Source organism: Orcinus orca, chromosome 1 (assembly GCF_937001465.1).
Source record: "Orcinus orca chromosome 1, mOrcOrc1.1, whole genome shotgun sequence".
Taxonomy (NCBI): domain Eukaryota; kingdom Metazoa; phylum Chordata; class Mammalia; order Artiodactyla; family Delphinidae; genus Orcinus; species Orcinus orca.
The window spans coordinates 59,869,523-59,885,130 of NC_064559.1; positions in this window are offsets into that span (position 1 = coordinate 59,869,523).

Genomic DNA, 15,608 nt, shown 5'->3' on the forward strand with positions numbered 1-15,608 from the left:
TTTTTTTTTTAATTTTGTATTTATTTGTTTTTATTTTTGGCTGTGTTGTGTCTTCGTTTCTGCACATGGTCTTTCTCTAGTTGCGGTGAGTGGGGGCTCCTCTTTGTTGCGGTGCGTGGGCTTCTCATTGTCATGGGTTCTCTTGTTACGGAGCACGGGCTTTATGCACATGGGCTTCAGTAGTTGTGCATGGGCTTAGTTGCTCTGCAGCGTGTGGGATCTTCCCGGACCAGGGCTCGAACCTGTGTCCCCTGCATTGGCAGGCAGAATCTTAACCATTGTGCCATCAGGGAAGCCCAACACACTTAATAGTTGTAGCAGCATTTTTTAAAGTAGATTTCATTGGATTTTCTACCTGGATGATCATGTTGTCTGCAAACGACAGTTTTACTTCTTTCTTTCTTCTAATCTACATGCCTTTTCTTCTTTTCTTGCCTTATTGCACTGGCTAGACCCACCAGTATAATGTTGAATAGAAAAATGAGATTGGGTATCTTTTCTTGTTTCTGATCTTAGGGGAAAAGCATAAAGTCTTTCACCATTAAGTGTGGTGCTAGCTTTAGGTTTTTTTGGTAGATGTCCTTTATTAGGTTGATGTCCTTTCTATTCCTAGTTTTCTAAGAGTTTTTATCAGAAATGGATAATGGATTTTCTTGCATGTGTTTTCTGGGCCTATTGACATGATAATATGATTTTTCTTGATCAGATTCTTAATATGGTGAATTGCATTGATCAGCTGGCCAATGTTACACCAATCTTGCATCCTGGGATAAACTCTACTTAGATGTAGTATAGTACATTATGCTTTTTGTATATTGGATTTGATTGGCTAAAATTTTTGCATATATTCATGAGAGCTATTGGTCTAAAGTTTAATTTTGTGTAATGTTTCCCTTGTTTTGGGGTCAGGGTAATACTGGTTTCACCAAATGAGAAATGTTTTCTTCTCTTTGATTTTCTGAAAGACTTGTGTAGCATTGGTATTAATTCTTCCTTCTATACTTGGTAGAATTTACCAGTGAAGCCATCTGAATTTTCCTTTTTGGGAAACTTTTTAACTACAAATTGAATTTTTTTAATAGATAAAGGCCTACTTAGATTATTTATTCTTGAGTGATTTTGGTAGTTTTTCCTTCAAGATATTTATTTGTTTCATCTAAGTTGTTGAATGTATTGGCATAAAATTGTTCATAATGTGCTTATTGTTCAGGAAAGGGTTAGCTCAGAGGGTTTGTGTTGTTCAAACTCTGCACATTCCAAAGAAATAACTGGCTCTTGACTGGCTCCTGGGAGAAAACCTCTAAGCATCCTTCACGATAAGATTGTCTTTATATGCCTAGGGTCTTTGTGCTTGTCAGATAGTTTATGCTAACAATGTGATTTATGGTGAATGCCTATTTTTGTTTACCTGGATTTCTGGGCAATACTTTATCAGTTTGATCTCTGGAGGGGCTGGAGACTGGATAGCTAAAGTCAGTGATGTTGGTGTTCCATGCCTGCATGACTTGACTCCCAATAAGAACCCTAGACAACAAGGTTTACATGAGCTTCCCTGGTGGCAATACTTCATATGTATTCATATGTATGTATCTCCCAACATCATTGATGGGAGAATTAAGACCTGTCCATACAACTACATTGGGAGAGGACAACTCGAAGTTTATATCTGATTTCTTCTGGGCTCCTCTCTGTGTGTTTTGCCTTTTCTGATATTAATATGTATCTGTTCACTGTAATAAACTGCAATTGTAAGTATAACAGTTTTTCTGAGTTCTTTGAGCCTTTCTAGTGCTAATCATCAAAACTTAGGGTGGTATGGGGATCGCCAACACTTATTATCCTTTTAATATCTGTAGATTTTACAGTGTTATCACTTCTCTAATTCCTGATATTGGTAATTTGTATCTTGTCTCTTTTTATCTGATCACTCTCCTTAGAGGTTTATCAATTCAATTTTCTCAGACAATCAGCTTTTGGTGTTACTAAATTTCTCTATTGTTTAGTAGTTTTCCACTTTGTTGATTTCTGCTCTAATCTTTAGAATTTTATTTCTTCTGCTTACTTCATGTTTTATTTACTCTTCTTTTCCTAGTTTCTTAAGATAGAAATTGAGGTTGTTGATTTAAAATGTTTCTCTTTTCAAAATAGGTGTTTAGTGCAATAAGTTTTCTCCTAAGTACTACTTTGGCAGAATCCCATGAATTTTGATGTGCTGTGTTTTTTCATTCAATTCTAATTTCGCTTTTGATTTTATCTTTGAGTCATTGATTAAAGTTCTGTTGTTTAGTTTTAAATATCAATATTTGGAGATTTCTAGAGTCCTCTCTTACTACTGATTCCTAGTTTAATTTCATTGTGATCAGGTAAGTAGTATATATAATTTGAGTCCTTTTATATTTATTGAGATATGTTTTATGCCCCACAATGTAGTCTCTCTTGGAAAATATTCTGTGTGCAAATGAAAGGAACATGTATTCTGTTGTTGTTGGATAGAGTGTTCTATTAGTGCCAATCAGGTCAATTTTGTTTGATTGTGGTTTTTAAGTCCCCCATATTATTACTGGCTTTCTGTCTACTTATTCTATTTATTGAGAGATGAGAAATGAAATATCCTACTATAACTCTGGATTTGTCCATTTCTTCTTGCTGTTCTTTCAGTATTGCATTAATGTCTTGAAGCCTATTATTAGGTGCATGAACACTTAGGATTGTATGTCTTCTTGATTATTAGACCCACTTATAAAATTTGTCCTCCTTTTGCCTGATAATATTTGTCTTAAATCTATTTAGTCTGATATTAATATGCAACTCTAGTTTTCTTTTGAATAATGTTAGGATGGTATATCTTTTTTTTTTTCTTTTAACATACTTGTACCTTTCTTTTAGGCAGCATTGGTCTTGCTTTTCTATCCAATATAGCAACCTCTGCCTTTTAATTAGTGTGTTTATACCATTTATATTTAATGTGATTATTATGTTTGGGTCTTAAACCTCTAAGCTAAACCTTAAACCTTAAACCAAAATATTCCAGTCTTTGATTTCTCTTTGTCTTTGTTGTTTGTTCCCCTTCCCCATCTTCTTTTTCATTAAAATTTTTAAATGATTCTGTTTCCTTTGGTAACTTATTATCTATAACTCTGTTTTATTATTTCAGTGGTTGCTTTAGAAAGATAGTATATAGCTTTAACTTTTCACAGTTGACATTCACATAATATTATAACACTTCACATATAATATAAGAAACTTACAAATACATATTCTACTTCTCTTCTGCCCTTTATGTTATTATTTTCATGCATTTAACTTATACATGTTATAAACCTCACAATATATTGTTATTATTTTTGTTTAAACATTTATTTAAAAGATTTAAATAAAAAAGTCTTATATATTTACTCATATAGATACAGATTTCTATGCTCTTCATTCCTGTGTGCAGATCCATATTTTCATCAGGTATAATTTTCCTTCTGCCTAAAAGGCTTAACATTTCTTCTAGTACTGTTAAGGTCTACTGTTGATGAATTCTTTCAGCTTTTATATATGTAAAAAAGTCTTTATTTTGCCTTTGGTTTTCTTTGTTTTTGTTTTTTATACTTGAATATACAAAAAAGTTTTATTCATATCAGGCAAAATACTGGGAACAAAAAAAAAAGAACAAAAAAAAAAATACTGGGAACAATCCCAATGTCTATTGCTTAATAACTGGACAAACAAATTGTGTTTTACTCATGTGATGGAATACTATTCAGTAATAAAAAGGAATAGACTGCTATTATTTCTTCAAATATATTTTCTGTCCTCCCTGCTGTCTTCTTCTGGGGCTTCCATTACACATTTGTTAGCCACTTGAAGTTTTCCTGCAGTTCACTGATGCTCTTTTTATTTTTTAACATGTTTTGTTTTTCCTCTTTTTGCTTCATTTTGTATACTTTCTATTGTTGTGTCTTCAGATTCACAAATATTTTATCCAATGTCTAACCTTCTACTAATCCCATCAAGTGTATTTTTTCAACACAGACATTGTAGTTTCTTCCTATAGATGTTCTGTTTGGATCTTTTTATATCTTTGGTATCTCTCCTTAAGTTTCTGAACATATGGAATACAGTAGTGATAAATATTAATGTCATTGTCTGATGATTTTAACATCTGTGTTAGTTCTGGGTCAGTTTTAATTGATTAATTATTTTCTTCAATATGATTTATATTTTCTGGCTTCTTTGCATGCCTGGTAACCTTTAATTTGATTCAAGATGTGAATTTTATCATGTTGGGTGTTAGCTATTTTTGTTTTCCTATAGATATTTTTGAGCTTTTTTCTGAGATGCAGTTAAGTTACTTGGAGATAGTTTTATCTTTTTGAGAATTGTAACTTTTAAAATTTGTTAGACGTGACCAGAGAAATGTTTACTCAAGACTAATTATTTCCTACTACTGAGGCAAGAATCTGTTGAATACTCTACCAAACGCTCTGTAAATTACGAGGTTTTCCAGTCTGACTGGTGGCAATAGCCCCTATTCCTGGTCCTGTGTGGGTGCTGTGTACTGTATTCTCTGGTGCTTTGGGATAGTTCTTTCCCTGTCCTCACACAGTTTCCTCACGTGCATGTGCTGATCACTATTCTGCTGCATATTTGAGGGGACCCTCTGCTGATCTCCATCATTCCTTTCCTGTGCAGCTCTTTCCTTTCTGGTACTCTGTCTTGCAAATCCTGACCCCCTTGTTTTCCTGGTACTCTGAACTTCATCTCCTCAACCTAGGGAGTCCAGCAGGCTTTGCCTGGATTCTTCCCTCTCCCCCACCCCATTTGGTGGCCTAGGAACTGTCTCAAGGCATTAAATTGGGGCAATCATAGGGCTTCTTTCGTTTTTTCCCCATGTCTCAGGGATAACTATTTTACATTGCCTATGTCTTGAAAATCATTGTTTTATATATTCTATTTGCTTTTTTGTTTGTGGTTGTTTTAGGAGGGAACATAAATTCAATCCCTCTTACTCCATTTTGGTCAACAGTGCAAGTCCCAGCACTGTTTTAAGTGCTTTACGTATATTAACTAAGCCTTTCAACACTGTGGAATACTTTCAACTGATATTCCTGTTGTGTAGATGAGGAAACTGAGGCACCAAGAGACTGTGAGTTGCCCAAACTTGCATAGCTTGTTAGTAATAGAGCTAAGACTCAAACTCAGACAGTATGACTCCAGAAGCTATTATCTTACCTACCTGCCATTCTGATTTTGTAGTATTCCTCAGTTTATAAAGAACTGTGGCATACATTTCATTAACTTCTTATGTAGCTGAGTTCTTAATCCCATGTTACTTGCATTTTCAAAACAGTATGCTTATTCATCCAGAAGAATCTTTAGTAAGTGAAATACCATGTGTCCTGACAAAGAGAAAGGAGAAATATTTGTGAAGTGTAGCAGAAACACTTTTTAGTCATTAACTCTCCCAATTTCACTCAACCTTGGAATTTTCTGACTTGGTTTCCCTTAGCTGGTCTTGATTTTTGCCAACTTCTCTTACTTCATTCTTTAGACTGTTACAGATTGCCCAAAAGTTTCCCTTGTTTTAACCTTTGTATTCATGGCATCAGGTACTAGGAAAGATGGTGGTTATTTGTAAGCAAGAGGCTTTTAAAAATGAAGTACTACAAGTAATTTAACAGTTTGCATTTTCCTTTGGGAAGCATTCAAAGCTCTTTCCATTTTTGAATTCTAATTTATTACTTTGTGTTTGAACTGTTGTCTGTCTCCAAGTGTATAACCATTAGGCAGCTAGGAGAGGTATGTGGGAAAGTATTTCTGTTTATGGCTACATTACAAGTAACATTACAAGTCACTTGAGATGGTGACTCAATGAATGAATGGATGGATGGGTGAATCAGAATATGCTGGTGGCCAATTGGAGGGGCCAAAGGGAGACCGGAGGGCAATATGCTGCAGACAGCATATTCCCTATGAAGTGAATATCTAGCACAGAGACAATTGAGTCTTGACCACGTGATGTCCTGGCTTTGGGATGTCTATTCTATTTGCATTTGAATCCAGTTGTTTTTTGATTTCAGAATTCCTCACACTTAAAATAAGAAATCATACTGAGTTTCTCTTTCCTTTTCCATATGCTGTCTTCACTGGAATATTTTAAATATATTTCTCAATGGAGAGGCAATGCCTTTTCATTACACTGGTATTTCAAGCATATTTAAGAAATGAAAATGCATTAAAAGCATTAACTAGAACTTCTGGGCAAAACAGGTCTCCTGTTTAGTCTTCAGTTTAATTACTGTGTTATTCTGCCAGCTTTCGCCAGAAATAGTTGACTGAATGAAGTAATTTCCTTGGATATTTACAAACACTATGACTTGTAAAGGTCTGTGAAGTCCCATTTGGCTTGGAACTGGGACTGAGGATGACCTGGCAGTGCACAACTGTTATTTTGGGCTTAGCATATTTTCATAGTCACCAACTCAGGAAGATAATAGGAAGCAAAGAGAGGAAGGTAAAATGTTTGGCCTTTATACACAGTCCTAGTTTTGTAATTTTAGCTGTAAGTTTACTTAAAAAATGAGAGAGTGAAGCATTGATTTAGTCTAAGACACAAGTGGTTGGATAGTGATTTCTGTGTGTGTGGTTGTTAGAATATCGTGTTAAATTATGAATAGTCTAGAAGAAATTTACAAAGCTTTGACTATCAATAGTCAAAGCTTAAACATTGGCTTATCAGTCATAGTATAAATGAATCACCAAGGTCAGTCTGTTAATGTTATTGATTTACTATTCTGTAATAAAGTATTTTTGTTTTGTGTTAAATAATAAGATCTGATTTTGAAGGCATAATGTCAAACTAGAGAGCAGACAAGAGGAAGATTAGACTGGAAATTATTTTATCTGAGGCAGCCTACAGGAAATTCCAGAAGACAAGATAAGTATAAATGAAGCTTTTAAAGAATTGAAGTGGAATGCCAGATTGCAGTACTGTGGGTTCAAGTTTAAAGATGTCAGTCCCTACTCAAGGAAAAAAAATGATACAGAAACTTCAGATGGTCTTCAGAAGGAATTTCAACTGTGGTAATATTTACAATGTGATGATTTCAAAGTGGCTATTCATGGTCTTAAAATATTGAGAAGTAGGGAGAGTAGAAGTAATACTATTGGGTAAGGTGTTTTAAAAAACAAAAACAAAACAAAACAAACAAAAACAAAAACAAAAACAGAATAATAGAGGTGATGAATGTTCTAAGAGGAATTCTAAAAAGTGAGATGGTTGAAGCTAATGTTCTTATGGAGCATATAGAGGGAATGAATCTACTTTTAGTTCTTATTTGGATCTACATTTTACCTGCACAGAAGGATGAATACCTGTCTCTCAAAGGTGACCTGAGAGTAATCTAAAGTGAATTTTAGTCTGTCATATCATGAGTAATTTAAGTTCAGCTATCTCAATCATAACTTACAAATTTGGTGACAAGCTATTGAGTCATTTTCATCTTATATGGTAACAGCAGGTTTTGTAGGACATGAAGATTATACAGTTTCGTAGGGCCTCCTTAAGAGATAAAGATTACAATATTGTAAGTGCACACTTACTTTCAGGGACTTGGAAGCCTCAAGCAAGTGGAAGGCCCTCAAGCTTGAGCTGTAGTAGCCTCAGGGGGTCAATCTGCTTCTAGTAAACAAATTTCATTTAATTTATACAGGATAAAAAGATTCATGTAAGTGAAGGGTAACTAGAATATCAGTGTGGTCGAAAGAGGAGTGGATTGGGATTTAAGATTTGTTTTCTAGCTTAGACTGATTCATACATTTCATTGTTTATTTACTGAGTGCAGCATCTTATTGGGTTGGCCAAAAAGTTTGTTCTGGTTTTTCCGGACGATACTACCAAAAACCCGAATGAACTTTTTGGCTAACCCAATAAATGGCATTATGGAAGTGGCTGTGAATTCAAAGAACCTGTACTTAAGGAATAAAGCCTTCCATGCTCAATTTGAATTTGGGAAAGAGTGTACACACCACCCCTTTTAGTGAGACACAACAGACTTTAGCATATTAATGGCTCTGAGAGGTGTTACTGTTAACAAACACATCATGTACATACACACAAGGTGAAGCTTCGTTTATTCCAGTTTTTAGCTCTTTTCTTTTTTAGTATGTGTAACACATAGTAACATCACCTGGAAGACATTTTGGGAAATAATGCTATGAGGAATTATCTCTTTCAGCCTCCTTAACTGTTACAGGTGTTCTTAGATTTTCCTCTTTGGCCAAGTGGGAACTGTCATTCTTGAAGGACTCAACATTCCCAGCAGTGTATTTTAGGCAGACTTGCACACTTGGACTCAGTCAGCAGCTCTTATTAAATGGTACCACCCATCGAGCAGAGATTGGCAATGGGGTGTGAATAGGTGCTTAACAGGGGTGGAGGGACTGGCCCGTCACAGCCCAGCCTTGTTCTTCATGATTCCCAAGACTTTCCTTTAAGCATCCTTCAGCCTTCTTAAGTGAGCTCTCTGCTTTGGTAGTTTTCCTTCTGTGCTTGTTTGTAGAAGTCATTACACTTAAGTGGGAATATCACCCAAGCAGCCTGTGCAGTGGGTCAGGGGCCCAAATAAGAGGGAGGTTCTGCCCCCTCTTCAGAGCATTTCTGAATGTAGAGGCCTGAAAGGAAGTCTTTTTGCCAAGAATGGTTTGGAATTCAAACTTAATGCCAGAGCCACCACACCTTTTTTAGGGTAATTACCACTTAACCAAACATTTCTGAGTTCCTTATAAACTGGTCCCCTCAGTCACTTAATCATTTTAGTAGCTCTTCTCTGAACTTAGTACAAGTTTTCCATAATTTTGGTAACAAGGTGCTCTGTAGGGAATGCAGAGTCCAGGTACAGCAACCTTGCCAGGGCACTTGGTGTGGTGGGAGTCAGCAAGAGAAAGATGACAACCACCCAGTATCCCTTAGGCTCTTATAAGTGTATGGCAGCTTTCCACCAAATGGAGTTGAGCTCACAGTAAATGCATAGGTGAGTAGACAAGAAATTGCCCTTTCCTCAATTCAGTGGGAAGAAAAGCCAGTGGCCTGCCAGCAAGTAATGTGTGTGTGTGAAGTCAAAGGAGTCCTTCACCTGAAATAACATTATAGCCAGCCTTTACCATAAGAAATCTTTCTAAAGCAGAGGCTGAGAAATTCTTAAATGGAATATTTTGAGGAAGGGCAGTGGCCTAACCTGAAAGTTATCATTGTTTTATAGCTTTTCAGAATGTATACCGTATTTGTATAAATAAGATAATTAAAATAATGTTCACTATTTTTTTCTCGTATTTTGATGGATCTGAAAGGAAATCTAATGAAATGTAGAAATCACTTGAAGTTGAGTGATTTCCTTAGGGTCAGGCAAATGAGTAAATGGGAGAGTCAGAATGATACCCCAAATATGTATGTCTTCGAGCCCTGTACTTTTCACTTAAGTCTAAACAAACAAGCCAACCAAACAAAAATACTCCTATCCCCATATCCTATTTCTAACACTGGATCAGAGATAAAGACTTATTGGCAAGTCTTTTGGCCTTTTAATTTAGTTACTATATCTTTTGTGTCCATGTTTTTTAATCTTATGTCATTAGTTCACTTTTTTTTTTTGATAACTCTCTTTTCTACCAAAAATGAAATTCCAAAGACATCAGCATCTGGTACTAAAGTAAAAGTAAGTTATTTCAAAGTTTGTTGGGGTTCTGGGAGAGACCCTAACAAGGATTGTTAAGGTTTAAGTAAAAAGTCAATAATAAATTCCTGAAAAATATAGGGTACTCGTTTCCTGATATTTGAGACATTTAACCAAGTATTTAACAATCTGATTCTAGGGCTAATTAAACATACGAATAATGGGCCACCCTAAGAACTACATTAATGAGTGATTCATGCATGAAACTACATATCTTTGTGGCAACTAATGTTTGAACCATATTTAAAATGCAGAAGTATCGCTATAAAACAAAACAAGGCAAGGAGAACCATACCAGAAAGAGTATAATATTTAAAGACAAATATGCATATTATTGTAATATTTTAAAAAATACTTTTTATAATCATGAGAGCATAAGATTTCAACTGAAATATTATTTCCCACAACCTTGGAAGATTGCTTGCCATTAAGACGCTCAATTCACCATTGCTGACGTGAGGTCACATGCTATCAATATTGGAATTGGGCTTTTGTTCCAAGCTCCTTGCTCTACTGTGGATTTCTTTTTTTTAAAAAATAAATTTATTTATTAATTTTTTGGCTGCGTTGGGTCTTCGTTGCTGTGTGCGGGCTTCCTCTAGCTGCGGCAAGCGGGGGCTTGTGGAGCATGGGCTTTAGGCTCACGGGCTTCAGTAGTTGCAGCATGCGGGCTCAGTATTTGTGGCTCACGGGCTCTAGAGCACAGGCTCAGTAGTTGTGGCACACGGGCTTAGTTGCTCTGCGGTGTATGGGATCTTCCCGGACCAGGGCTCGAACCCGTGTCTCCTGCATTGGCAGGCGGATTCTTAACCACTGCACTGCCAGGGAAGTCTCTATTGTGGATTTCTGCCTGATCATTGCAGGATGACTGTTTCATTAAGAAACCTATAATTAAGTGAGGAATTGGAGGGAATAGGATACTAATGTTGCACCCCAAATTATTCTTCCCTTCTCTGGTCAGCCCTATCCATCTCTGGAGGCTAAGTTCTAGAGATCTTTGAGCACAGCTGGACTCTCAGGTAGTTTGGTCTTTGGAGACTGATATACCTAAAATAACTTTGAATAGTTAAATCTGACCACGTGTGAAATGGCAGTTGCCTTTTAATTTTAATGGAATATTTTAGAGCATTTTTATGGAAAAGCTCTTAAAGTTCTGTTTTTCACTACCTTAATGAAAGGGGGAAATGTGTTGCTGTTGCTTTTTATAATAAATTTAAAGCAGTTCCTGCAAATCTTAACAACTAGAGTCAAATATTTAGTGCTTTTGGCAAAACATCTTTATAAAATTTCCAGAGCAAAATACAATATTCTGCATTTAAACTTCTTTGAATAAAACAGACTGAATTTCTAAGAGGACTTACATCATGTATCAATATTTCCAAGTTAATTGAGTATGTGGAATCATCAAACCACATTACCGCTGTTTCATCTAAAAAGATTTAATGCTCAAAATTTTAAACCAGAATAGAAAGCTAGATTCACAAGTAGGAATATTATAGATAAAAACACACTTTTTTTTTTGCGCTGTATTTCTTTTGTATATTCAAATCAGGATGTCTTCTGATACCTGCTTTTAAAATACACTGCATTGTAAAATATAACGTGGACATTCTAACTCTGGGATTTCACAAAGACTGGTTCTTTTGAGTTAGAGGCTATGATTTGCTGTTAATGTTTAACGAAAGGCTCTCCAGAAAGAAAAGAAAAAAGCCAGCAACCACCTTGATTTCTCGATTCCCATAGTGTAAATATGAAATGTGGAGTTAAGAAGAGATGCGTACAGTCACCTCTTATCAGTTGATGCCAGCCTGCTCCAGCAGACCACTGAAGAGGAATTCTTTTATATTTACTAAACGTACATTTTGGAAGCGATCAGTTATAAAGGTCTAAGTTTAAAGGGAAAATTTGATTTAACTGGGTAAGATGGACTAGTACCATTTCTTTGGGGATATACCACCTGGGAAAGTTTTGACAGAATTTAGTCACCTTATCAAATGGAGAATTTTGAGCAAATGCCTAGTTATAAACTTTAGGTAGCTGTTGAATAAGTGGCTTGGCAAAATGAATGGAAATAGAAAAAGTCAAAGTGGTCATTTTTTATTTATATTACTTGTTTTTCACAAAGAATCTGAATGAGCTTTGATCTGGGTCCCTTGAAACAATCATTTGTATGATAGAATGCTAATTTGTTTCTGGGAAAGATGTCTTTCAGGAAAATATTTTATTAAAATAATTGTAGCTAACGTTTATTTTGGCATTCTCTGTTCTAAGAGGTTCTCATGTTTATCTTTTTAAATCTTCACAACAACCTTATTATCCCTCCCATTTTGCAGGTAAGGAAACTGAGGAACAAGGAGTTTAAGTAACTTTTCCAAGGTGCCACACCTAGTAATTGGGATTAATCCAGGAAGTCTGACTCAAGAGTTCATGCTCTTAATGCACTCTTTTGCTTCAAAAGCAAAAGAGTATTGTTTTTGTATTGTTTTTGTTTGTTTTTTTAAAGATTACGGCAGTTAGCCAATCACTTTGAATATTAAAAAATGTTTCTTTTTGGTCATTGAATTTACATAAGATTCAATAAGTGGATAAGAGATATAGTGAAGCTGTCATTGATATTCAGAAGGGTAGACAGTTTGGAAACCATTTTTTAAGGTTAAGACATTTCTACGCCAGATAATCTTTGGATTACATTAATAAAATGGAGATTAAATAGTAATGTGGCTAAGGTGTACCCTTGCCTTTAGTTAATGGAAATCATATATCAAGAAATGATAAATTTGTACTCTTTATATCCCTGCCTAGGCCCGAAAGAATTTAAGGTGATGCTTACGTATACACACACATATATATTGAATAGGTACGTATGTACACACATTTGCCAATGTATTTTACTTTAAAGGAAATGAGGAAATCCAAGTTAAGGGAAAGTAAGGGCAGAAAAAATAAAATGGAGCCAGGAATGAAGGTAGTTTACCAAAACCATGTTTCAAGGTTTCATATACTTTCTAGAGCTACATCACGATTTTGGCTCTGAACCTTTTTAGGGCCAAAGCAGAAGGGAGAAATAATATGCAGTGTCCACGTTATGCTAATTTAAAAATAAATACCTTTACTTATACATTTATAATTACATACTGATACTGACTTTTCTATCAACATCAAGAATTAATCGGAATCTGAATCTCCTCTATCTCCCAGAGCAGACAAATCCTTTACCATACTTTCTCTTTAACAATGCACTGCATCATCAATTTACATTTGAAGATTTTTTGGAATCCTTTTGGATTGATCTGGGTGTATTTGCATCCTCTTCTATCATTGTCTTTCTGATTGCTGATGAATCACTTCTTGGCAATTGAATTAACTTTAGAGTCAATTGTCAATTTCTACTTGAACTTAACTGCAGGCTTCATCTTTCATTTGCTCACAGTTTTTTCTTATATTAGCCTCTTTCTTAAATTCTGTTTTTAGTTATAGTACATTATTTTGTATTTTTTCAGAAAGATTATTGGTGTTCAACTCTTAGACTTTTCCTATTATTATTTGCCCTGGCTTTTAAATGATAGTTTACTTTGTATGTAAATTCTAATTGTCCCTTATTAAAGTATTGTACTGTTATCTTCTAGGTATTTGTTGCAGATGAGAGGTCTGATGCTGTTTTAATTTTCATTTCTATTTAGTTATACTCTTTGTCTCTTTCATAGTTTATTACTTATTGTTGGAGTACATATAGTTTAATAAAATGTGTCTAGATGTTATTCTTTCCCTGCTATCAGTGGGTTCTTTCACTATGAAAGGACTTTCTTTATCTAGGGGAAATTTTGTTGTTGCTGTTCTTTAGTGTTTTTATTATTTATTTGATTTTTTTCCTTCTATTTTTTAAATTTCTCTTTCTTGAACTCCTACTAAATGCATGGCAGAACTTTTAGATATATTCTACATATCTCATCTTTTCTCTCATGCTTTTAATCTCTTTGTCTTTTTCAACTGAATTCTGATAGAATCTTTCGGTTTACCCTTCTGGCTCACTGATTTAATCTTGAGTCTCATTCATTCTACAATTCAGCCCATATTTCATTAATCATGATAATTTCTGGAAACTTCTTTTTCGTGGCATCCTGTTTTGGTTGATGTAATTTTTTTTTGTTAACACCTTTTTAAAAATTTGTTTATTTACTCTTTCTCTGATTTTTAGGAGGTGAAACAGATGAATAATTATGTTTAGCTTGCCTTCTTAAACCAGAAGTCTTATCTTCTTTATATTGGTTTAAGTAAGGATTTAGAGTGTTTTAACAGTGGTCCTCAAACTTGCAGAACCCTTTTAAAGAAAAGCCAAAATTTTTGCAGGCTCCTACTGACTTAGCCTGAGAAACACTGTTGTATATAAAATCTTCATTGGATTTCTTCTTCTCTTCTTCTGTTTCTGCTTCTGCTTCTTTTTTAAACTAAGGCATTTGTAAATAGAGCAGTGTTTATCTTACAGTGCTTTCCTTTGACTCAGCACACCTCTGCAGAGTTTTTAGTGGTCTGTGTAATTATCATCATATTCTTTGGTGAGACACCTGTCTTATATCAGACATCTATTATTGTGCCTTGTTTGTTTGCTGTTTAAAAATAAATTTAGTGAAGTTCCATGTGTGCTTTATTTGTCTGGTTACACTCTTTTGCCTGATATCAAGGTAGTTCCTACGTTGGAACCTTATCAATATGGACCCAGGATGAGTCATGCTTACAGGGACTGCCAACAATAGAATTCTGTATGCTGAGTTTTCCCACATCTAAAAAGTCCCAGTGATTTGACATTGACATAAATATTACAGATATTTTGGTTTGCACCAAATTAATTTGTGATCGCTAAAAATTGGAGATTAAAGACATGGCTTCTGCTTATATTTTTAATTTATTAAATAAAGCTTTGCTTCTTAACATTATTTAAATTTCATTTTAGAATTAACTCATAATGGAAATTCTTCTTAATTTCAGTTTTTTAATTATCTCATAACTTTTCAAATAATAGAGAAGAAGAATTTTGAGGGAAAGAAGATAGAGAATTGAAAAAAACTGTCCTACTTCCCCCAGTTTTTAGCGTGAAATTCAATCTAAAACTTTTAGTTCCATCTCAGGTTATAGTTAAACAAAAGGATATCAACAGTTGGCTCCCTAAATATCACCAACACAATCTGTGGGTAAGAGAGAGCTGAATTTATTGCTAAGGAAAGGTAATAAGTACCACCTCACAAAGCTTTGGCAGTATATGGGAGGGGAAAGGGGGAACGGTAAGATCAGAATTTATTAAGGATTGCAAGTCTGGTTTAAATCTGCTCTCTTAATGTGGGGACTAGATTAGGATTGGGTAAGAAGTCCAGGATTGGTAGAAAGTGCAAGGGGAAGGTTTTGAACCAAGGGATTCCAAAAAATTTGAGCATTTGTCTGTTGATGTTTTCTGTTGAAGAGTTGGTAGGTCTTTGGGGAAATTCCTGTATTGAACAATCAAACAGTAGGACAGTCCTGGAAGAGTTAAATAAATAAATAAATAAATATTTAAAATGCTAATGAAGACAGTGGAATAGCAAAGTCACATGAATCTAGGCGGTAACTTGTTATTTCCTTTCTCAGTGCCCAGGCTGAGTGTGTGGGTAGTTGGTTTTACTTCTCAAGATTCTCGAGTTATCCAGGTTATGTACTCTTCTATTTGCTCTGCAGTCAAATCTCCTAATTTTCCAACTACTCCTCTCTAAAAAGTGGTAGAATAAAATTTTGCCTGGAAGCAGGAATACTGATGGTCTAACTGGCATATTCTGAAGTCTTTGAAGCATGGTGTGATATTCTGAAGCTCAAATCTAGGAGGCCCGAGACCTGAGGGCCAAGTTCTCCACTCCCAAGCGTGGG